General features: G+C 47.5%; 3 protein-coding genes across 7 annotated transcripts in view; all 3 read left to right on the forward strand.

Moving 5' to 3' along the window:
* The window catches only part of SAR1A (secretion associated Ras related GTPase 1A), a 537,387-nt gene that overhangs the window by 319,933 nt on the left and 196,349 nt on the right, over window positions 1-21,105 (forward strand). The gene's annotated exons all lie outside the window — the stretch shown is intronic.
* PPA1 (inorganic pyrophosphatase 1) overlaps window positions 1-21,105 on the forward strand; it is a 478,362-nt gene that overhangs the window by 310,996 nt on the left and 146,261 nt on the right. The window lies entirely within an intron of this gene.
* The window catches only part of LRRC20 (leucine rich repeat containing 20), an 88,106-nt gene that overhangs the window by 9,627 nt on the left and 57,374 nt on the right, over window positions 1-21,105 (forward strand). The window lies entirely within an intron of this gene.

Genomic DNA, 21,105 nt, shown 5'->3' on the forward strand with positions numbered 1-21,105 from the left:
AGTCAAGTTGGGAGAGGCTTTAGCCATGGCGATCTTGCCTGAAGCTCAAGATTTTCATATGGAGGGGACTGGGTCTTTTGGTTTTTTTTGAGACAGAGTCTCGCTCTGTCACCCGGGCTGGAGTGCAGTGGTGCAAACTTGGCTCACTGCAAGCTCCGCCTCCCGGGTTCACGCCATTCTCCAGCCTCAGCCTCCCGAGTAGCTGGGACTACAGGCGCCGGCCACCACACCCGGCTAATTTTTTTTTTTTTTGTATTTTTAGTAGAGACGGGGTTTCACCATGTTAGCCAGGATGGTCTCGATCTCCTGACCTCGTGATCCACCTGCCTTAGCCTCCCAATGTGCTGGGATTACAGGCATGAGCCACTGCGCCCGGCCAGGACTGGGTCTTAAAGTTGTGGCTGAATAACAGGGATCCTTTGTACCTGTGCAGTGGCCAGAGAAGAAGCAAAATTTCCAACCTGGCCATAGTGGGCACCTGTAATCCTGACCCTTAGGAAATGGAGCTGACCAGGCTCATATAATCTAAGGGGGCTGGGTCTAAGCAGTTAGCATGTATTGAATACCTGCTGTATACTGGTTGCTTGGGGGCTCCCAGGAATGTGTGTAGTAGAGTCCTGGACCTGAGACCAGCCCACCACCCACAAGATGGTCTTCAGAGAGCAGTGACACACAGGCTCCATGCTAAGGTGTGTCGGATGGAACACAGGTTGTCCTAGTTCAGAGGTGGGAGATATTGCTGGGTATTGAAGTAGTCTGGGAAGGCTTTCTGGAGGAGATGGTAATTGAATTGAATAATAAAGTAACTCCATATGGTTCTCATGTAAAACTGCTAACAATCTGAAGCATCCTAAACATCCAGCACCAGAAAATTGCGTAAAAAAATTTGGCTACAGCTATACAATGCTTTTTTTTTTTTTTGAGATGGAGTCATCTTGCTTGCCCAGGCTGGAGTGCCATGGCACAATCTTGGCTCACTGCAACCTCCCTCTCCCAGGTTCAAGTGATTCTCCTTCAGCCTCCCAAGTAGCGGGGATTACAGGTGTGTGTCACCATGCCTGGCTAATTTTTTAATTTATTTTTTAGTGGAGATGGGGTTTTGCCACGTTGGCCAAGCTGGTCTTGAACACCTGACCTCAAGCTATCCACCCGCCTCAGCCTCCTAAGGTGCTGGGATTACAGGCGTGAGCCACCGTGCCCTGCCTATATAATGCTATTTACGTAGCCATCAACAATGGAGCATAATATTTCATTGTACGATTGAATAAAGACTGGCACATTCTCGGCCAGGTGCAGTGGCTCTGTAATCCCAGCACTTTGGGAGGCCAAGGCGGGTGGATCACGAGGTCAGGAGATCGAGACAAGGTCACGAGATCCTGGCTAACATGGTGAAACTCCGTCTCTACTAAAAATACAAAAAAAATTAGCGGGGTGTGGTGGCAGGCACCTGTAGTCCCAGCTGCTCGGGAGGCTGAGGTGGGAGACTGGTGTGGACCCGGGAGGTGGAGCTTGCAGTGAGCCAAGATTGTGCCACTGGACTCCAGCCTGGGCAATAGAGCGAGACTCCGTCTCAAAAAAAAAAAAACACAAAACAAAAAATGACTGGCACATTCTCATATATAATGTGAATCGGAAAAAATCAAGAATGCCAAACTAATTCGTAGGGTGAGATACGAATTATGTTAAACCTGTGCATGTATGTAGGAAAGAAAATGGAAGGAAATAACCAATATGCAAATGGGAGTTAGAAAATACTATTTTTGCCTTTTCTAAATATTCTATAATGAACGTATTACTCTTAAAATTAGAGAACAGATTTTAGGGAAAGGGCTACCTGCCACTATGGAAATAACACACATCTCGACAACAGATGAGAGTTCAGGGGTAACTCATTCTCAAAGTCGAGGCCCCTGGGAGAGGCACAGGCTTCCCTGGCTTTTCCCTTCCTGCTGGGTTCCCTCCCGGGGTGGTGCTCCAGAGCCACAGGTGTTGCTGCAGAGTGGGAGATCGCCTGTAGAGACTGGGCTGGAAGAGCTCAGTTACAGGCTTGCTCTCACCTTACTCAGGCAAGTAACCCTGGTAAGCACTTCGAACGCTGCCCCAGTGCTCCTGGGGCACCGCTGGCTAGAGCTGGAGCCAGGCCTGCTTCCTCCTGTAACTCGAGGCATAGATCCCAGCCTTTCTCACTCCACTCCAGGCTTCTCCATCCCTGGAGATGTGGGCTCCTTTCCATTTGGCCCCTGGGAGGCCCTCACCTTGAGTTGAAGCTGCTTTCCTCCCAGCCCCTCACCCCTCCCCAGCATCATCTTCTAGATGCTTCTAAGGAGCATGCAGAGTTGCAAACTGCCCCTTAGGTTGTCTCCCTCCCCTGAGCCAGGCTCTCTTTCCCTGCCCCTTTTCCATCTGGGCTTCCATGGGTCCTGGGCCTCTGAGGGGCTTCAGTCTGACCCCACCCTTCCCTCCAGCCTGTGGTTGCAGGCCAGGCTTCCCTGCACCCCGCTCCTCTCCGGGTCTTAGGCTCCCAGCTCTGCTGTGTGCATGGGGGCTGGCTTTTAAAGAATGATCGTGATGCAGAGGAGCAGGATTTGAAAAGGCCTGAGGCCTGAGACTCTACTACACACATCCCTGGGAGCCCCCAAGCACCTAGTACACAGCAGGTACTCAATACATGCTAACTGCTTATATTTTTGGTAGAGACCCTGTCTCTACCAAAAATAAAACTTAAAAAATTAGCCAGGTGCAGTGGCACACACCTGTAGTGTCAGCTACTTTGGGAGGCGGAGGCGAGAAGATTGCAAGAGTCTTGGAGGTTGAGGCTGCAGTGAGCCATGATCGGGCCACTGCACTCCAGCCTGGGCGAGAAAAAGTTCTATTTAAAAAATCTGATATGATATACTCTGGTTTCTCTTCAGATCCAATGAATCTTTTGCTTCTTACTGAAAAAAAAAAATCCGATTTAAGGGAATAATCTTATTTCTTTCTTATGCTCTATTTTTTATTTCTTTAATCATTTTAGAAATAAGGTCTTGTTCTGTCACCCAGGCTGGAGTGCAGTGGCGCAATCATAGTTCCCTGCAGCCTTCAATTCCCGTGCTCAAGTGATCCTCCCACCTCAGCCTTCCGAGTAGTTAAGACTACAGGCACTTGCTACTATACCGACTAATTTTTAAAATCTTTTGTAGAGATGGGGTCTCACTATGTTGCGTAGGCTGGTCTCAAACTCCTGGCCTCATGCTATCCTCTTGTCCCAGCCTATACTTGTTTTAAATCTTTACTGCTTTTTCTTTTTTTTGAAACGGAGTCTTGCTCTGTCACCTGGGCTGGAGTACAGTGGCGTGATCTCAGCTCACTGCAGCCTCCACCTCCCGAGTTCAAGCAATTCTCCTGCCTCAACCTCCCAAGTAGCTGGGATTACAGGTGTGTGCCACCACACCTGGTTACTTTTTAATTTTTGTACTTTTAGTAGAGATGGGGTTTCATCGTGTTGGCCAGGCTGGTCTTGAACTCCTGGCCTCAAGTGATCCACCCGCCTCAGCCTCCCAAAGTGCTAGGATTACAGGCTTGAGCCACCATGCCCAGCCTGTTTTGTCTATAACAGGACATTCTTGAGGGTTTGAATCTGTTGTTCCTGCTGACTCTTGCTCACAGTAGGTTATTCTGGGCAGACTTTATATAATAATTTGGACCCTGTGCTCCTGCCTGGTGGACTATCTGTGTAATCCTGGGTTGCGGGGCTGTGTCCTCCGAAGGGGTGGTGATTGCTTTGGTCAGATGCCTGAGTGTGACCAGCCTAGAAGCACGTCTTCTGTTAATGTTTCAGCCCTAAGGGCTTCTGCATATGAATTAAGGAATGTGGATATTCAAACCCTAAGTAAGAACAGGTCTGTGGTTTCAGAATCTTAGTGGAGATTTTTATTTTTGTTTTTAAAAAAATTCATTGCCCAGGCAAAGACGAAACTGCTTTTTGTCTTATCAGGTAGTAGATTTTTATGATTTTATTGTTTTTTGTTACCAAGTAGTAGATTTGGCTCATTACAACCTCCACCTCCTGCGTTCAAAGTGATTCTCCTGCCTTAGCTTTCCCCAAAAACCAACTGGGCACCTGCCACCATTCCCAGCTAATTTTTGTATATTTAGTAGAGATGGGAGTGTCACCATGTTGCCCAGGCTGGTCTCGAACTCCTGACCTCAAGTGATCCACCTGTTTCGGTCTCCCAAAGTTCTGGGATTACAGGCGTGAGCCATCACGCCTGGACTCAGATTCTCTATTTTTGATCTTTTGGACTTGCTCTTGTTAAATGTCAGGCATCGTGGTAAACAGTTTGCTGGTTTTACCTCATTTAATCTTCCGTGATAACCCTATGACAGAGGTGATGTTAATACCCCCATTTTACAGATGAGGAAACAAAGATGTGAGAAACATCTTTTATCCAGTGTGTGCTCGCTCTTCCTTCCTTCCTTCCTTCCTTCCTTCCTTCCTTCCTTCCTTCCTTCCTTCCTTCCTTCCTTCCTTCCTTCCTTCCTTCCTTCCTTTTTTTCTTCTTTCTTTCTTCTTTTTTTTTTTTTTTGACAAGGTGTTACTCTGTCACCCAGGCTGGAGTGCAGTGGTGCCATCTCGGCTCACTGCAATCTCTGCCTCCCAGGTTCCAGCATTTTATCTGGTGTTTTTTACGTGTTTTGTTGTATAAGGGTATTCAACTTCCCTCATCTCCTGCGTTGCTTTTGCAGTACTTTTCCTCTGTTTTATAGCTGCTGGAGCTAGGCTGAGTGTAGGTGACCTGCTGGTGACACAGCTGTTTGGAGGGGGAGCAGAGTTCATAGGTCAGCACAGCTGACCTATCATAGGTAGTGCACAGCCCTGCTTTTCCCCGTCCACCCTGCTGCCTGCCTGAGGGATGGGGGTGGAGATGAGGAGGAGGGCTGACAGAACTAAGCCAATGATGTGAACCTCCCTCTTCCTGCCTCTGCCCACCCGCACACCTACCTCTCCTCCCAGGTCTTCTTGGAACCACAGTGAGCCCACACTGTTCCTGAAAAGGAGCAAAATAATCAGAGGTGGACATCTACTTTTGTATCTAATATTTACATTATTATTAGGCTGTCTCAAGTTAATGAAACGATAGGGACAGCCCCCATGTACTGCTTTCATGGGCAAATGTCCCTCCATCAGTTCCTTCACTCCTGCAGGATTTTCTAAAGGGTAGGTCCTGGGTAACCAACATCAGGACTGTAGGAGTGCTGATTAAAAATGCAGATTCAGGCCAGGCACGGTGACTCACGCCTGTAATCCTAGCACTTTGGGAGGCTGAGGCGGGCAGATTGCCTGAGCTCAGGAGTTCGAGACCAGCCTGGGCAACACGGTGAAACCCCATCTCTACTGAAATACAAAAACTTAGCTGGGCTTGGCGGCATGCGCCTGTTTTCCCAGCTACTCAGGAGGCTGAGGCAGGAGGATTGCTTGAACCTGGGAGGCAGAGGTTGCACAGTGAGCTGAGATCGCACCATTGCACTCCAGCTTGGGCGACAGAGCGAGACTTGGTGCCCCCTGCTGCCAAAAATAAATAAAAATAAAACCTCAGTTAATTTCAGAAAAAAAATGCAGATTCAAGCTGGGCACGGTGGCTCATGCTTATAATCCTTGTGGTGGGTAGATCACTTAAGGTCAGGAGACACCAGCCTGGCCAACATGGTGAAACTCGTCTCTACTAAAATGCAAAAATGGCTGGGCGTGGTGACTAATGCCTGTAATCCCAGCACTTTAGGAGGCCAAAGTGGGCGGATCACGAGGTCAGGAGATCAAGACCATCCTGACTAACACAGTGAAACCCCGTCTCTACTAAAAATACAAAAAAATTAGCTGGGCGTGGCAGCGGGCGCCTGTAGTCCTAGCTACTTGGGAGCCTGAGGCAGGAGAATCACTTGAACCCGGGAGGCAGAGCTTGCAGTGAGCCGAGATTGTGCCACTGGACTCCAGCCTGGGCGACAGAGTGAGACTGTGTCTCCAAAAAAAAAAAAAGCAAAAATTAGCCAGGCGTGGTGATGCATGCCTGTAGTCCCAGCTACTTGAGGGCTGGAGAATCTCTTCAACCTGGGACGTGGAGGTTGCAGTGAGCCAAGATTGTTCTACTGCACTCCAGCCTGGGTGACAGAGCGAGACTCCATCTCAAAAAAAAAAAAAGGCAGATTTATGGGTACTACTCCAGAGCTGTGAAAATAGAGTCTCTGACGGTGGGGGCTGGTAGTGTGGATTTTAGCAAGCCTCCCAGATGATTCTGCCATGTCTTGACCTTATATATTTTATTGTTATAATTTTTATATATATATATAATTTACCCTTTTTAGTATATAGTTGAGTTCTGACAAACATATGTTTTTATAACCAACCACAACAAGACTCAGAACCTTTTTATCACCTTGTGCTCCCCTGCAGCCAAACCCTCCCCATCCCCGGTACCTGGGAGTCACTGATCTCTTTTCCATCCCTGTGGTTTTGCCTTTTCTAGGATATCATGGAAATGGAATGATAGAGTAAATAAACTCTTGAGCCTGGCTTCTTTCGCTTTAGCATCAAGTATTTGAGATTCATCTGTGTTTGGTGGGAATCAGTAGTTCATTCCTTTCATTGCTGAATAGCGTTACATGGTGTGGGTGTTCCATGATCCATTTATCCTTTCATCTACTGAAGGACATTTGGACTGTTTCCAGTTTTTTAACATCATGAATAAAGCCTGTAAACATTTGCATACAGATTTTGCTGTGAAGCAAAGTTTTCTCTTTCTTTTCTTTCTTTTTTAGACAGGGTCTCACTCTTTTGCCCAGGCTAGAGTGCAATGGTATGATCTTGGCTCACTGCAGCCTCCACCCCCTGGGCTCAAGCGTCCTCCCACCTCGCCTCCTGAGTACCTAAGACTACATGTGTGCAGGCCGGGCGCGGTGGCTCAAGCCTGTAATCCCAGCACTTTGGGAGGCCGAGGCGGGCGGATCACAAGGTCAGGAGATCGAGACCACAGTGAAACCCCGTCTCTACTAAAAATACAAAAAATTAGCCGGGCGCGGTGGCGGGCGCCTGTAGTCCCAGCTACTCAGGAGGCTGAGGCAGGAGAATGGCGGGAACCCGGGAGGCGGAGCTTGCAGTGAGCCGAGATCGCGCCACTGTACTCCAGCCTGGGCAACAGCGTGAGACTCCGTCTCAAAAAAAAAAAAAAAAAAAAAAAAAAAAAAAAGACTACATGTGTGCACCACCGTACCTGGCTAATTTTTGTATTTTTTGTAGAGATGGGGTCTCCCTGTGTGGGAGAGGCTGGTCTCAAACTCCTGGGCTCAAGCATTCCTCCCGCCTCAGCCTCCCAAAGTGCTGGGGTTATGGGCACAAACCACGGCATCTGGTCAGTAAGGTTTTCATTTCTCTCAGATAAACACACAGGAGTAGGATTACTGGGTTGTACAGTTGCCCCTCCGTATCTGTGGGGATTGGTTCCAGGAGCCCCACAGGTACCAATATTCAAGGATACTCAAGTCCTTTATATAAAGTGTTATAGTATTTGCATCTAACCTGCACACATCCTTCTGTATACTTTAAATCATTTCTAGATTGCTTATAGTACATAATACAATGTAAATACTATGTAAATAGTTGTATTGCTTTTGTATTATTTATTTACTTTCAATATTTTCTGTGTTTGGTTGAATTCGTGGATACAAAACCCACAGGTGTAGAGAGCCAACTATATGTATTAAGTATATGTTTGACTATAAAAAACTACCACACTCTTTTCCAAAGAGATTGAGAGCTCCAGTTCCTTCACATCCTTTTCAACACTCAGTATGTTTATAACTGTACATTCTCTAGGGTGTAAGGTATCTCATTGTAGTTTGATTTATTTTTTCTTTTTTTATAGTATTAAGAGGTATATTGTTGTAGTTTTAATTTACAGTTCTCTGGTGATATTGAACATTTTTTTTTTTTGAGACAGAGTTTCACTTCTTGTCACCCAGGCTAGAGTGCAATGGCACAATCTCGCCTCACTGAAACCTCCGCCTCCCAGGTTCAAGAGATTCTCCTGCCTTAGCCTCCCAAGCAACTGGGATTACAGGAATCTGCCATCATGCCCGGTTAATTTTTGTATTTTTAGTAGAGATGGGGTTTCACTATGTTGGCGCGGCTGGTCTCGAACTCCTGACTTCAGGTGATCTGCCTGCCTCGGCCTCCCAAAGTGCTGGGACTACAGGTGTGAGTCAATGCACCTGGCCGATGTTGTACAACTTTTCATGTGCTTGTTGGCTATCCATTCGTCTTTGATTATATCTCTATTCAAATCTTTTGCCCATTAAAAAACACTGGGTTTTTTCTTTTTAGTTTTGTGTTTTAGAGGTGGGGTCTGGGTATGTTGCCCAGGCTGGAGGGCAGTGGCTGTTCACAGGCACAATCATTGCACACTGTAGCCTGGAACTCCTGGGCTCAAGAGATCCTCCTATTTCAGCTTCCAGAGTAGCTGTAACTACAAGTGCGTGCCACCTGTCTGTCTCACATTTTTAATTTTGATGAAATTTTATTTATCGTTTTTTCTTTTATTGATGGTATTTTTGGTATTGTATGTGAGAAGTCTGCTTAACCCAAGGTCATGAAGAGTTTCTCCTATCAGGATCATTTGGGTATTGGTTAAGCATACAGATTCATGGACCCTGCTCTAGAGCTTTAAAAGTTGAATCTTGCCGGGCACCGTGGCTCATGCCTGTAATCTCAGCACTTTGGGAGGCTGAGGAGGGCGGATCATGAGGTCAGGAGTTCAAGACCAGCCTGACCAACATGGTGAAACTCTGTCTCTACTAAAAGTACAAAAATTAGCTGGGCATGGTGGCGCATGCCTGTAATCCCAGCTACTCAGGAGGCTGAGGCAGGAGAATTGCTTGAACCTGGGAGGTAGAGGGTGCAGTGAGCTGAGATCGTGCCACCGCAGCCTGGGCGGCAGAGCAAGACTCCGTCTCAAAAAAAAAAAAAAAAAAAAAAAAAAGAATCTCAGAGAGGGTCTGGTGATCTGCATTTTAACATGAACTGTGTCTGATTCTTCTTTGCCTTGTATTTTGAGAATCACTGGCTTACTGTTTACAATTTGGAGCTTCCTGTCCTGGTGGCTGCCGTGGGATGGGACAGGGGCATTGCCTGGCAGGGCTCTGGATGTGTGCGTGTGGGAGATGATGAATACGGACATGGATGTGATGTGCTCCTGGGGAGGGACCTGAGCAGCTAGGCTGGGAGCTGTGGAATCAAAACAGGGAGACCAAGGCTAGTGCGAGGGGTGTGTCCACCTTTCCTCCCTCCCAGGCCCGCCTGCGCTTTGGCTGAGTGCTTGCTTCCTTCTGTACTAGCCGGCAGATGGCGCCCTGTCACAGGCCAAACCAAGGACCGGAAGCCAAGCCCGGGGACCTGGCCAGGCTGTGACTGGTGAGCAGTTGCTCAGTGTCCTGACCAAGGCTTCCATTCCCTTCTTGTGTTTATGTTCCTGTCCAACACCTGCAGGGACCCGATGTTGCAACCCCTTTGCTGAACAAGAGTACTCAGGAAACACTTAGTAGATACTCACTGAATCCCAACACTTAATAGATACTCACTGAATCCCAACCTTTTCTTGGTTCAGAAATTACCACTGGCTCTTTTTTAAAAAAAACATACATTTAGCAGCTGTTGTGTGTGCCCTGCCTGAAGGGCAGTGCATGTGCCCGGGAGTGCCCAGTCTGGAGGGGAGGCAGACATCTCTCTAGCACATTCTTACACTGAAAGGGGGCAGCCAGGGACTGGAGTGGGAGCTGTTTTTCTGGCCTGGTGGGATGGTGATCTTGGCCCTCACCAGGGCTTGTAGGCCTGTAGTTCCTGGCCCATAGCTGAGGCCGGCACCTGGTAGGGTTGAGGGGAGTGTGTTTTGCTGTGATGTTTCCTGGCCTGGCGAGTCCTGAGGGTCAGCCTGGCACAGTCCAACTCTGAGAGCGTAGGGGAGGGAGTCGCTCTCACACAGCAGCCCCCAGACGGCTGGGGCTGCCTGGCTGTGTTTGCCGCAAGGACTGAGGCCTCAGATCTGCCATCCTTGGCTCCCTGCCTCTTGGGGGAAGCAGGTGGGAGTTTGCCAGGCAGGAGAGGGGGCCAGAGGTCCCCACTGCAGGGTCTGTGCTGCTCTTCCAAGGGGACTGAGTTCCTCTGTAAGGAGACAGACCTTTCCCAACTCTACCTCCTCTGTGGTGTGCTGTGGTGAGGGGGACTTGGAGCCTTCTGCCTAGCATGCCACCTCTAGACGTGCTCTCTCTGGATTGGGGTTCCTGGGAGGCCAAGAATGACCCTTCTCCCTCTTCTCTCCTGTGGCCCCTGGGGAGGGCTTTCTTCCCTTGAGGGCTCGGCACCTATTTAAAATGAAGGCTTTGTATCCCTGGGTGGGCACTTGTCCGTCTTGACGCCTTTGGTTTTTGAGCTGGATAATTCTTTGTTCTGGGGGGCTGTCCTGTGCTTGGTAAGATGTTTAGCAACATCCCAGCCTCTACCTACTTGAGGCAAGATGCCTTAGTTCATTCAGCTTTCTATAGCAAAATATAAACAGCAGAGACTTATTTTTCACAATTCTGGAGGCTGGGAAGTCCAAAATCAAGGCACTGGCAGGCTCAGTGTTTGGTGAGGGGCTGCTTCCTGGTTCATTAACAGATGTTTCTCTCTATGTCCTCTGTGGTTGGGAGGCCAGGGAGAGACTTTTCTGGGGTTTCTTCCTTCCTCCTTTCCTCTCTCTTTTTCCTTCCTTCCTTCCTTCCTTGAGAGAATGTTCTGGGGTTTCTTCTCCCTTCCCCTCCCCTCCCCTCCCTCCTTCCCTCCTTTGCCCAGGCTGGAGTGCAGTGGCTCAAACTCTTAGGCTAAAATGATCCTCCCGACTCAGCCTCTTGAATAGCTGGGACTACAGGCACATGTCACCATGCCTGGCTAATTTAAATTTTTTTTTTTTGTAATGGAGACGAGTCTTGCCATCTTGCCCAGACTAGTCTCGAACTCCTGGGCTCAAGTGATCCTCCTGCCTCAGCCTCCCAAAATGTTGAGATTATAGGTGTTACAGGTATGAACCACTGCACTGGTCTGGGGGTCTCTTTCATAAGGACACTAATCCCGTCCATGGGGCTCCACCCTCATGACCTTATCACCTCCCAAAGGCCCCACCTCAAATGCCATCACATTAGAGATTAGGTTTTAACCTATGAATTTTGGGGTGACACATACATTCAGTTGATAACACTAGTAGCACCCCCTGCCCTCATTCCACCCCCAGTTGTAACAGCCAAGTTTGTCTCCAGACATTTCCGAATGTCCCCTGGGGGCAAAACTGCCCCCGTTGAGGCCCACTGCTCTGGGAGGTCATGCCTGTAAGGGGCCAAGCCTGGCGCTGGGTGGAGTCAGCTCTGTCAGGACAGGGCTCACACCAAGTAAAGTTGGGTGATGTGAAAAGATGAGAGTTCTGTTTTATAGGAGGCTGTGGTCCAGAAATTAGGAAGCTGGGGTTCTGGTCCTCGCTCTAACTCCCCATTGTAGGGCCAGGTTCTCATCTGTCAAATGTGGGACTCCAGTGCTGACCTTTAGCAGTTCTGTCTGTATTAAACCCTCATTGGCTTCTTCTACGCAATGAGTAAAACCCAAGCTCATACCACAAAGCTGTGGATGGCCTGACACTTGCCAAATTCTCTGACTGCACTTTGAGTAGCTTGGGGCTTCCCTCATCTTTACAGCCCAGACTATCAGTCCTTTGAACTATTAAGCCTTTCTAGCCACAGGCCTTTGCACATGCTGTTCCCTTTGCCTGGGATGCTCTTCCCTGTTCTTCATGTGTCTGGGCCCTTCTTATACTTTAAGGCCCAGCCTAAATGCTTCTTTTTTTTCAAGATGGCATCTCACTGTGTCACCCAGGCTGGGGTGCAGTGGCACGATCTCAGCACACTGCAACCTCTGCCTCCTGGGTTCAAGTGATTCTTGTGCTCCCAGTCTCCAGGCAGTGGTGTTTGTCCAGGGAAGACATGGTGCACAAGGCACTGGTTGGCGACGTTTGTTGCTGTTTCCTGGGTCCCATTGGTCATGCATCTGTGAGCTCAGGAAGACAAACAACTGCTCTGAGAAACCATTGCTTACAGGGATGGATTCCTTGCTCTATCAAGCCCCGAAAGATTGTGTGATGAGGAGAAAGGTACTGTAGAAATCTGGTCAGTCGGTAACTGAAGCCCTCTATCCCCAGGGTGCCTTGTCGGTTCAGCGGGTACAGCTCTCGCAGTTTCCAGCTGCGGCCCCCCTCGCCCTCTGCCCTGCTGCAGGTGGATTGGGTTGTCTGGCATCTCATCACACCTGAAGATAACCTTGAGAGTAGTTTTGTGCATCCCACGTTTGGAGAGACATAGCCTGTGTTCATTTCTGCGTTTCACAGATAGGGAGGTTGAGGCCTCACACGTGACTTGCCCAAGGACACCTGAGTTAAAGGCAGCAGCAGATCCGGGTTTCTGGACTTTCTCTGTAGGGCGATGTTCTCAAGAAGAAGTCAAGGTCCACCCTTTGCCTACTTACTGTGTGGCTTTGAGCAAGTTCTTAACTTCTCTGGGCTTTTGTTTTCTTATCTGCAAAAAGGGACTGATTGCTGCTTTCCTTGCAGGAAGACCTCAGGGCCTGCCCAGGCCTCTCCAAGGTCTGGCTTGGCCACATGGCCTCCTCCACTTGGACCAGCTGTGGTCCCTTTAGAGCCATTGGTGGCCACACTGTTAGTGTCATCCTGGCTGCTGTTTCTATTCCCTTTTGTATGTATATGTTTGTGGTGAGTCATCGGTTAAATTAAAATAATTTAATATCTCAAATTGTTGACTGTGTGTCATTTGATTGTATTCTGTGTGGGGTTTACTTTTGATTTTAATTGAATATGGGCTTCTTTTCTCCTTACTGGCTTGCCAGGAAGGAGATTTTTTTTTTTTGGGGGGGAAGTCCCAAAGCCCATGATAGCACACGCAGTTGTCTCCTTGTCCAGGGGTTGTTAGAATAAATGCAATCCAGGGGTCATTTCTCTCCTCCAGGGATGACAGAGCTGAAGCACATCTTTTTCAGATTCTCAAATAAAAACAATATTTTTGCATCCTTATAGCAGCATCTCTTACTTACTGAGCACAAACTACCTGCCAGGCGCTGTGCTAAGAGCCTTGCAGATGTTTTATTTCATGATCAGAACGACCTGTTCATTGGATCCTGTTGTCCTCATTTCTTTTTGAGGTATATTCAAATACTGTAACATTTACATTTAAAAATATACAATGCAGTGTTTATTTGTATATTCAGAAGATTGTATAACCATCACTGCTGTCTGATCCTAAGCCATTTTCATCACTCAAAAAAGAAACCCCGTACCATGAGGAATCCTTTCCCATTTCCTGACCTCCGCCAAGCCCCGGGCCATTATCAGTCTACTTTGTGTCTCTATAGATTGTCTCTTCTGGACATTTTATGTAAATGGAATCATGCAACATTTGTCGTTTTGTGACTGGCTTCCTTCACATAGCAAAATGTTTTCAAGGTTCATTCATGTTGTAGCGCATGTCAGGATTTCATTCCTTTTTATGACTGAATACTATTCCATTGAATGGATATACAACATGTCCTTTATCTGTTCATCAGCTGATGGACATTTGGATTGTCTCCACTTTTGGGCTATTGTGAAAATGCTGCTGTGAACATTTGTATAAAGGTGGGTTTTTTGTTTTGTTTGCTTTGTTTTTTGTTTTGTTTTGTTTTGAGATGGAGTCTCACTCTGTCGTCCAGGCTGGAGTGCAGTGGCGCCATCTTGGCTCACTGCAACCTCCGCCTCCCGGGTTCAAGCAATTCTTCTGCCTCAGCCTCCCGAGTAGCTGGGACTACAAGCACCTGCCACCATGCCCGACTAATTTTTGTGTTTTTAGTGGAGATGGGCTTTCACCATATTGGCCAGGCTGGTCTCGAACTCCTAACCTTGTGATCTGCCTGCCTCGGCCTCCCAAAGTGCTGGGATTACAGGCGTGAGCTACTGTGCCCAGTACTACATACAGGTTTTAAAACTTTATTTATTTATTTTTATTTTTTTGAGACAAAGTCTCAAAAGGTCTATCTCTGTTACCCAGGCTGGGGTACAGTGGCATGATCTTGGCTCACTGCAACCTCTGCCTCCCAAGCTCAAGTGATCCTCCCACCTCAGCCTCCCAAGTAGCTGGCTGGGACTACAGGCATGCACTACCACACCCAGCTACTTTTTGTATTTTTTTTTTTTATAGAACCAGGGTTTTACCGTGTTGCCCAGGATGGTCTTGAACTCTTGAACTCAAGTGATCCTCCTGCCTTGGCCTCCCAAAGTGCTTGGGTGACAGGTGTGAGCCACCGTGCCCAGATTGCATACAGGTTTTTGAAAGAGCTCTTGTCCTTGCTTTACTGAAGAGGAAGCTGAGATTGGGGTTAAGTAACTTGCCTGAGGTCCCACAGCAAGAAAGAGTTGGCCCAAGAAAGGACTCAATTTGGATTATGAGAAGATGTTGCTTTCTAGGTCTCTTGTGTGGTTAGAAGCTATTCTGACTGTTTGAGCGTGACAGCCACTGGCTGGAGGGCCTGGGGCTCAGCTTTCTTCTCCGAGGCCGACTCTCTGTAGCACATTATTTCCTAGAGAGGCTGGGGCTTCTGCAGCAGGATTTGAGAAGGCACTTCTGAGATGCAGGATTTGTGTGTGCGGCGTTTGTCAGAGGGTTGTCCGCACAGCTGGTGAGCCGTCGGCTGCTCTCCCCAGCAGCTCCTGTGAGCTTTTCCCTGGCAGGACTTTAGCTCTGTTCCTCATGTCCCCATCAACACCCATCTCCACTGAGCTGGGTTTTTGAGGGAAAACATACCCCAAGGGTCACTGCATGTTAGGGATGTTCCTTTCTTTAAACTGAAGGTATTTGTAAGAAGTCATTAAGTTCTTGTAAAACTCTTGCACAATATGCAAGTCCATGAAATAGGAAGTGAAAGAAAAAAATCCCCCTAAACCCACTGGCACATTCAAGTTGAGTGGTTTCCCCACGTCTTAGAAGACGCCCGTTCCCGAAGTGCCTTTCTGCCCTTCTCTCCCCGACGACCCTCCCGGGCCCAGTAGCTGTGTGTGCTATTGTGGTGGGACTTTCTGGACGTATGTGGTCCTCGGTGAGCTATTCCTCCCATGCCCTTTTCTCTATAAGGGGCATGAGACAGGAAACAGGCTCAGAGACACTGCTCTAGAGATCAGGAGTTAAACACCCCCAAAGACCTAAAAGTGGTTGTCCCTGGGGGAGGGGATTTGTCGAGGGGGAGCAAGTCTGGCTGCTTTGTGTCTTAAGCCTTTTAGAGCTAGCCAACTCTGTAAGCACTGCAACAAACAGCTTTGTTAAAGTGATGCCTAACTGTGCCCAGTGTGCAGGGTCCCTTGATGAGCAGTTGTTTTCTCGCTTTCTGCATCCTGTGTGTCCCTACTTTGGAAATTGAGTGGCATTTCAGAGACTGGCAGCTCAAGTCATGGGGGGCTCCTCTTTGGCAGAGGGCTGCCTGAAAAGCCTTTGTTTAGCAGAATCATGGAGTCAGAGGATGTCTGGCCAGGTTGAGACCCCAAATCATCTAGTCCAAACCCTCATTTTACAGATGAGGGGACAAGGCCCATGAAGAAGCAGTGTGTCTGAGCCCCCTGGCTGATAGTGGAGGGGCTGGGATGAGAATTTGGCCTCCTGAGTTACAGCCCAGGGTGGCCTCCACACCGAGGGTCACATGTGCCTCTGAGCACCAGAAGCGTGAACAAAGCAAGAGAAGAGAGTGAAGAGACTCTGTGTCTGCGGCTCTGTCCTGAAATAGTCTGCTCAGAGGGGAGGCAGGAGGCACCCCGGCACAAAAAATTTCCAGGAGTGAGTAAACCTCATGCCCTTAGGCAGGCAGGAGCAGCCAGCTCTGTTACTGTCATTACCACCCATTATCATCATCAGAACGGGAAGCAGCTACAGCAGGAGGAGGCCTGGCCCCTCTAGGCCAGTGATGCTTCAGTTAAGACACAGATGCCTGGGCCCTACCCCCAGAGTTTCTCATTCTATGGGACTGGGGTGGTGCCTGAGAATGTGCCTTTCTGACAAGTTCTGGGGTGATGCTGATGCTGTGGGTGATGCTGATGCCCTTGGAGAACCACTGCACTGGACTAGCTCTTGCTATTCAGTGTGGTCCTTGGACCTGCTGGGTGGAAATGCAGATTCTTAGGCCTCACCCAGACATGTGACATCAGAATCGCACATTGGCAGTGTCCCCAGGTGGCACACTGTAGTTTAAGAGGCAATGGTATGGTGCAGAGTTCACGTGGCTGCACGTTAGAATCACCCAGGGAGTTTTACCCTCCCTCCCATTCCCAAGCCCCAGCCCCCACTAATTCAGTCAGACTCTGGGAGAGAGGCTTAGGCATGGAGAGTCTAGAGAGCTCCCAAGGTGGCTCCTGGTCGTGGCCAAATCCTAGAATCCACAGTGGCAGCTGCGAGGGGCCTTGGAGATGATCAGTTGCAATTTACCAAGATTTGAAAACTAAGGGCATAAGGACCCAAGGTCCCAAAGACAGTAAGTGACAAATCCAGGCTCTTGATACCCTGAAGACTCTTTCACCAGCTCTTTCAACTCTAAGTCCCCTTTTATATAGCTCCATGGGAACTGCAATATACCAGTGTTCCCGGGGAACCCATTGTGAGTCATGGAAGATCTGTCTGCTCGTTGGAAACCTACTATCTCCCATTCTGTTTCAGCATGGCAGGCTGTCCTGAATGCGGGTTACATATTCTAGGGAGGCAATGTAGCTTGGTGGTTAGGGGCAAACCCTTAAGCTCAGCGGCTTGCTAGCCAAGTAAGCTCTGCAGCTTACTAACCAAGACCCATGGCTCTGTGTCTCGATTCATCCTCTATACAAAAGGAATAGTAATAATAGTGCCCATCTCGTGGATCATCTGAGGTCAGGAGTTCCAGACCAGCCTGACCAAAATGGTGAAACCCCATCTCTACTAAAAATACAAAAATCAGCCAGACGTGGTGGTGCGTGCCTGTAGTCCCAGCTACTCAGGAGGCTGAGGCAGGAGAATCACTTGAACCTGGGAGGCGGAGGTTGCAGTGAGCCGAGATCACACCACTGCACTCCAGCCTGGGCGACAGAGCAAGACTCCATCTCAAAAAAAATAAAACATAATAAATGGTGCCTATCTCGTGGGGATGTTGTGGGGGTTAACTGAGTTAATACATGACAATGCTGAGGTCACTAATTGCAAGCAGCAGGCACTTTGTAAATTTTTTTTATTATTTCATTAACTGGTTGGCCTTGAATAAGTCATATGACTTAGAACAATTTGTTTAACTTCTCCGTGATTCAGTTTCCTTAACTGTTAACCGGGGGTAAGCATAGTAGTGACCTATTTATAGGGTGGTTGTGAGGAGTGGATGGAATACAAGGTCTGAAGCCCCAGCACAACTTCTGTCACACACCTGTTGTCAATCAGTGGTGGCTGCAGTTATGTGTTAGAGACTCAACACTGCAGGAGAAAGTTCTGGCCAGGCCAGAGTCTGAGTCTGAGCTAGCTTGGTCCTGCTCCTCTCACGGGAGCAGCTAGAATCATGAGGATTGAAGTTTCTGGGGATGTTTTTGCCTGGAAAAAAGTTTATAATGTTCCGTGGTTGCCAGCAGCTGGGGGATGGGAAAATGGGGGGTTAACAAGTAAAGAGTTTCAGTTTCGCAAGGTGCAAAAGTCCTGGAGATTGGTTGATTGCACAACAATATAAATACACTTAAAGCTACTGAACTGTACATTTAAAAATGGTTAAGATGGCACATTTTTAAAAATACTTAATTTTTAAAGGGCAGTGTTAGGTTCCCAAGGTTCAGAGCAAAATTAAGAGTTAAAAATAGAGATTTTCCAATATACTCCCCTCTGCCCACAAACAGGCATAGCCTTCTCCGTGATCAACATCCTCCACCAGAGGGGCATATTTGCCACAATTGGTGAACCTATGGTGCATCATTGTCACCCAAAGTCCATGGTTCACATCAGGGTTCACTCCTGGTGTTGCACAGTCTTAGGCTTAGATTAATGTATAATGACATGTGTCTGCCACACGTCACTTTCACTGCCTGAGCATCCTCTGTGCTCTGCCTGCTAATCCCTTGCCACTGATAAAATGCTACATTTTTTAAAGCAGTTTTTAAAAGGAGGATTTATTTGACAAGTTTCACTTAGCACAATATACCTAAAAGGAAGTCACACTACAATGAAAGATTTAAATCAAGGCCTCAGAATTTCATATAAACACCAAGACCAAAATTTTAAAGTATTGGTATTGCGTTTCAAATTTTTCCCATTAACTTAAAAAAAAAAGCTTAAACTTACATGCGTTACAGGTTATTAAATGAAACTAGAATTAACAAACATGCCAAAATGTTTCCAGACACAGCTCTTACCTTGAGTTTTTCCAAAAAAAAAAAAAGTATGTCTTTCCACATTGAAGCAAACATATTGAACCAAACAGTGTTCAATATTTAACATAATTCAACTTCACTAAAATACGCTAAGTGCATCCTATAATACAACTAACTTGAGAAAAGCTGGAACTTGTTTAACAGCTGTAGTTCACTTGGCTTCACTGTTACATCCTAGGTGAGTATTGTGTTACAAAATAATGAGCCTTAAGTCTTCATAACAATCCTGATTTCCACTAGAGAGTAAGCATAAATCACAAGCTTGTACTGCAGAAACTGTTAAGCTGAAGTTTTTTTTTTTTTTTAAGTTGACCAAGAGTCAGTGATTAGGATTGATCGATTCCATTTCCCTCCACCTCTCACACTGGACGTGTTAGACATCCCTCTCATTCCACTCATGCCCACAGATGCACAGCTTCCACCACTCTAGTTGCTGCTATTCATTGCTCCTTGGCTACCTATGCAATGTTTGATTGAAAATCAGTGGAGTTTTCCTGTGAAACTTGGTCATATCGCTTGCTAAATTTTTATGTTATGTGTATTTTACAATAATTAAAAAGAAACTGTTTATAATGTCCTTTGTCATCATTTATGTAAAGGATTACCATGCAGAAGAGAGAGCAGCAGGACTAGTGAGTGGTGGAGCATTGCAGTTATTAACACAGTTCATGAAAGAGCTCTCTAACAGTTAAACTCATTCTATGGAAGGAGGAGTGAGCCCCCCCATCACCAGTATTCAAGGAGAACTCTATGACCTCACATGGAGACATGGAGAGATTTCAGGCCTCAGATTGGAGACAGTGTTACTCAGTGTTTCCCAAGTTTGCCTATTGGTAAGAATCACCTGGGGATATTGTTAAAAACAAATTTCCTGGCACCATCCCAGATTCACTGAAAGGTAGAATATCTGGGGGAGGGTGCAAAGACCAGCCTCATCAGATGATTCTCTCTCTCTTTTTTTTTTTTTTTCTTTTTGAGACAGGGTCTCACTCCGTCGCCTAGGCTGGAGTACCATGGCACGATCTCGGCTCACTGAGGCCCTGACTTCCTGGGCTCAAGCAATCCTCCCACCTCAGCCTCCTGAGTAGCTGGGACTACAGGTGTGCACCACCATGACTGGCTAATTTTTTTGTATTTCTAGAGACAGGGTCTCACTATGTTGCCCAGGCTGGTCTCAAACTCCTTGGTTCAAGCAATCCTCCTGCCTCAGTCTCCCGAAGTGCTAGGATTACAGGCATGTGCCCAGCCTCCAGTTAATTCTAACTTGGACGTTTGGCAAACGTGGGCCAAATGACCCCCAGTCTCCTAACCCTGAGGTTCCATGAAGAAAGCTTCTCAGTGAGAGTGGGTCACTCTGGCCACAGAGTTCCTCCAGTAGCCTTGGGAGCCTTACTTCTTGGCTAGTTCACAAGCCCATGTGCTTACTGGCCTGAGTCCCTGACACCCTTGCCTCTGGGCCCTGTGACTTGGTTGCCAGGGAAGTCCCTCTCCACTTCCCACTCTTAGGCCCTGTCACCAGGCCCACTTCTCAGCAGGGGCTGGCAGGGGTCAAAGTTCTATATTTCTAAGTCACCATGCAAGCTCTACCGGGCGCTCTTGAATTCCAACTGAATGTTCTCTCTTGGATTTTGCTCCTTCTGCCCTGATTCTGCCCACTGGTTACCTTTCATCAGGCATTCACTAGAATTAATGAGATAAGCTTTAATAAAGGACCCAAGCGATTTGAATAAAAGGCTTCTTTATTGACACAAAGTACTGTTCTAATTAGAAGTTTGGGGACATACAGTTTGGTTTTCTTACAATAATAGTTATAATTGAGAGGATTATTATGGCTTGTGTTTATTGTACCGCTACCGCCTCCCGCAAGGATCTTTCTGTTCCCTGCTGCAGCCCAGGTGTCAGCGGCTGGGGCTGCTAGGGAAAGTCTGGCTGCTGTCTACATGGTGCTGGAGGAGCCTGGCATTGCCCCTTGTAGCCAATTACCCACCACGCCATTCCTGACCCCTGTCGGGGTCTGTGACCGCCAAAATGATGCTAATCATTTAGCACTAAAAGATTCCAATGCCAGGAGCCTTCCTCTCTGAGCATTCATGCAGCAAGGGCGAGGCTCTGAGAAATGGTAGAAGAAGGCAGAGCTCAAGGGGGGAGTCCCAGAGGGGTGACAGCCCTTTGCTCATGCTGTGGCTCACTCCTGGGTTCCCTTCCCTCTCTCCTTTTTGTCTGTAGAACTCTCATCCATCCCCCTGAATCTAGGGTGACCGTAAACACCCCAATCTGCCAGTGATGGAGGAGGGATTCCCCAGGATGAAGGACTCTCAGTGCTAAAATTAGGAAAGTCCTGCTTAAACTACCCTACTGGTCACCCTACTTGAATCTTTGGTGTTGAATCTTTGCATTCAGATTTTTTTATCCCATCGCTGTATCACAATGACCATATGTGACCCCTACACTATCAACACCTATCAACACCAGCCTCATTCTCCTGCTATGAGGATAACTCAGGTTGTTAAAGGAATTAAATGAGTTAATATAGAAAAAGTGCCTAGAACTGTGTCTGGCACATAGCAAATATTCAGTGCTGTTAGCTGTGTTTGTTTGTTTA

Source organism: Macaca thibetana, chromosome 9 (assembly GCF_024542745.1).
Source record: "Macaca thibetana thibetana isolate TM-01 chromosome 9, ASM2454274v1, whole genome shotgun sequence".
Taxonomy (NCBI): Eukaryota; Metazoa; Chordata; class Mammalia; order Primates; family Cercopithecidae; genus Macaca; species Macaca thibetana.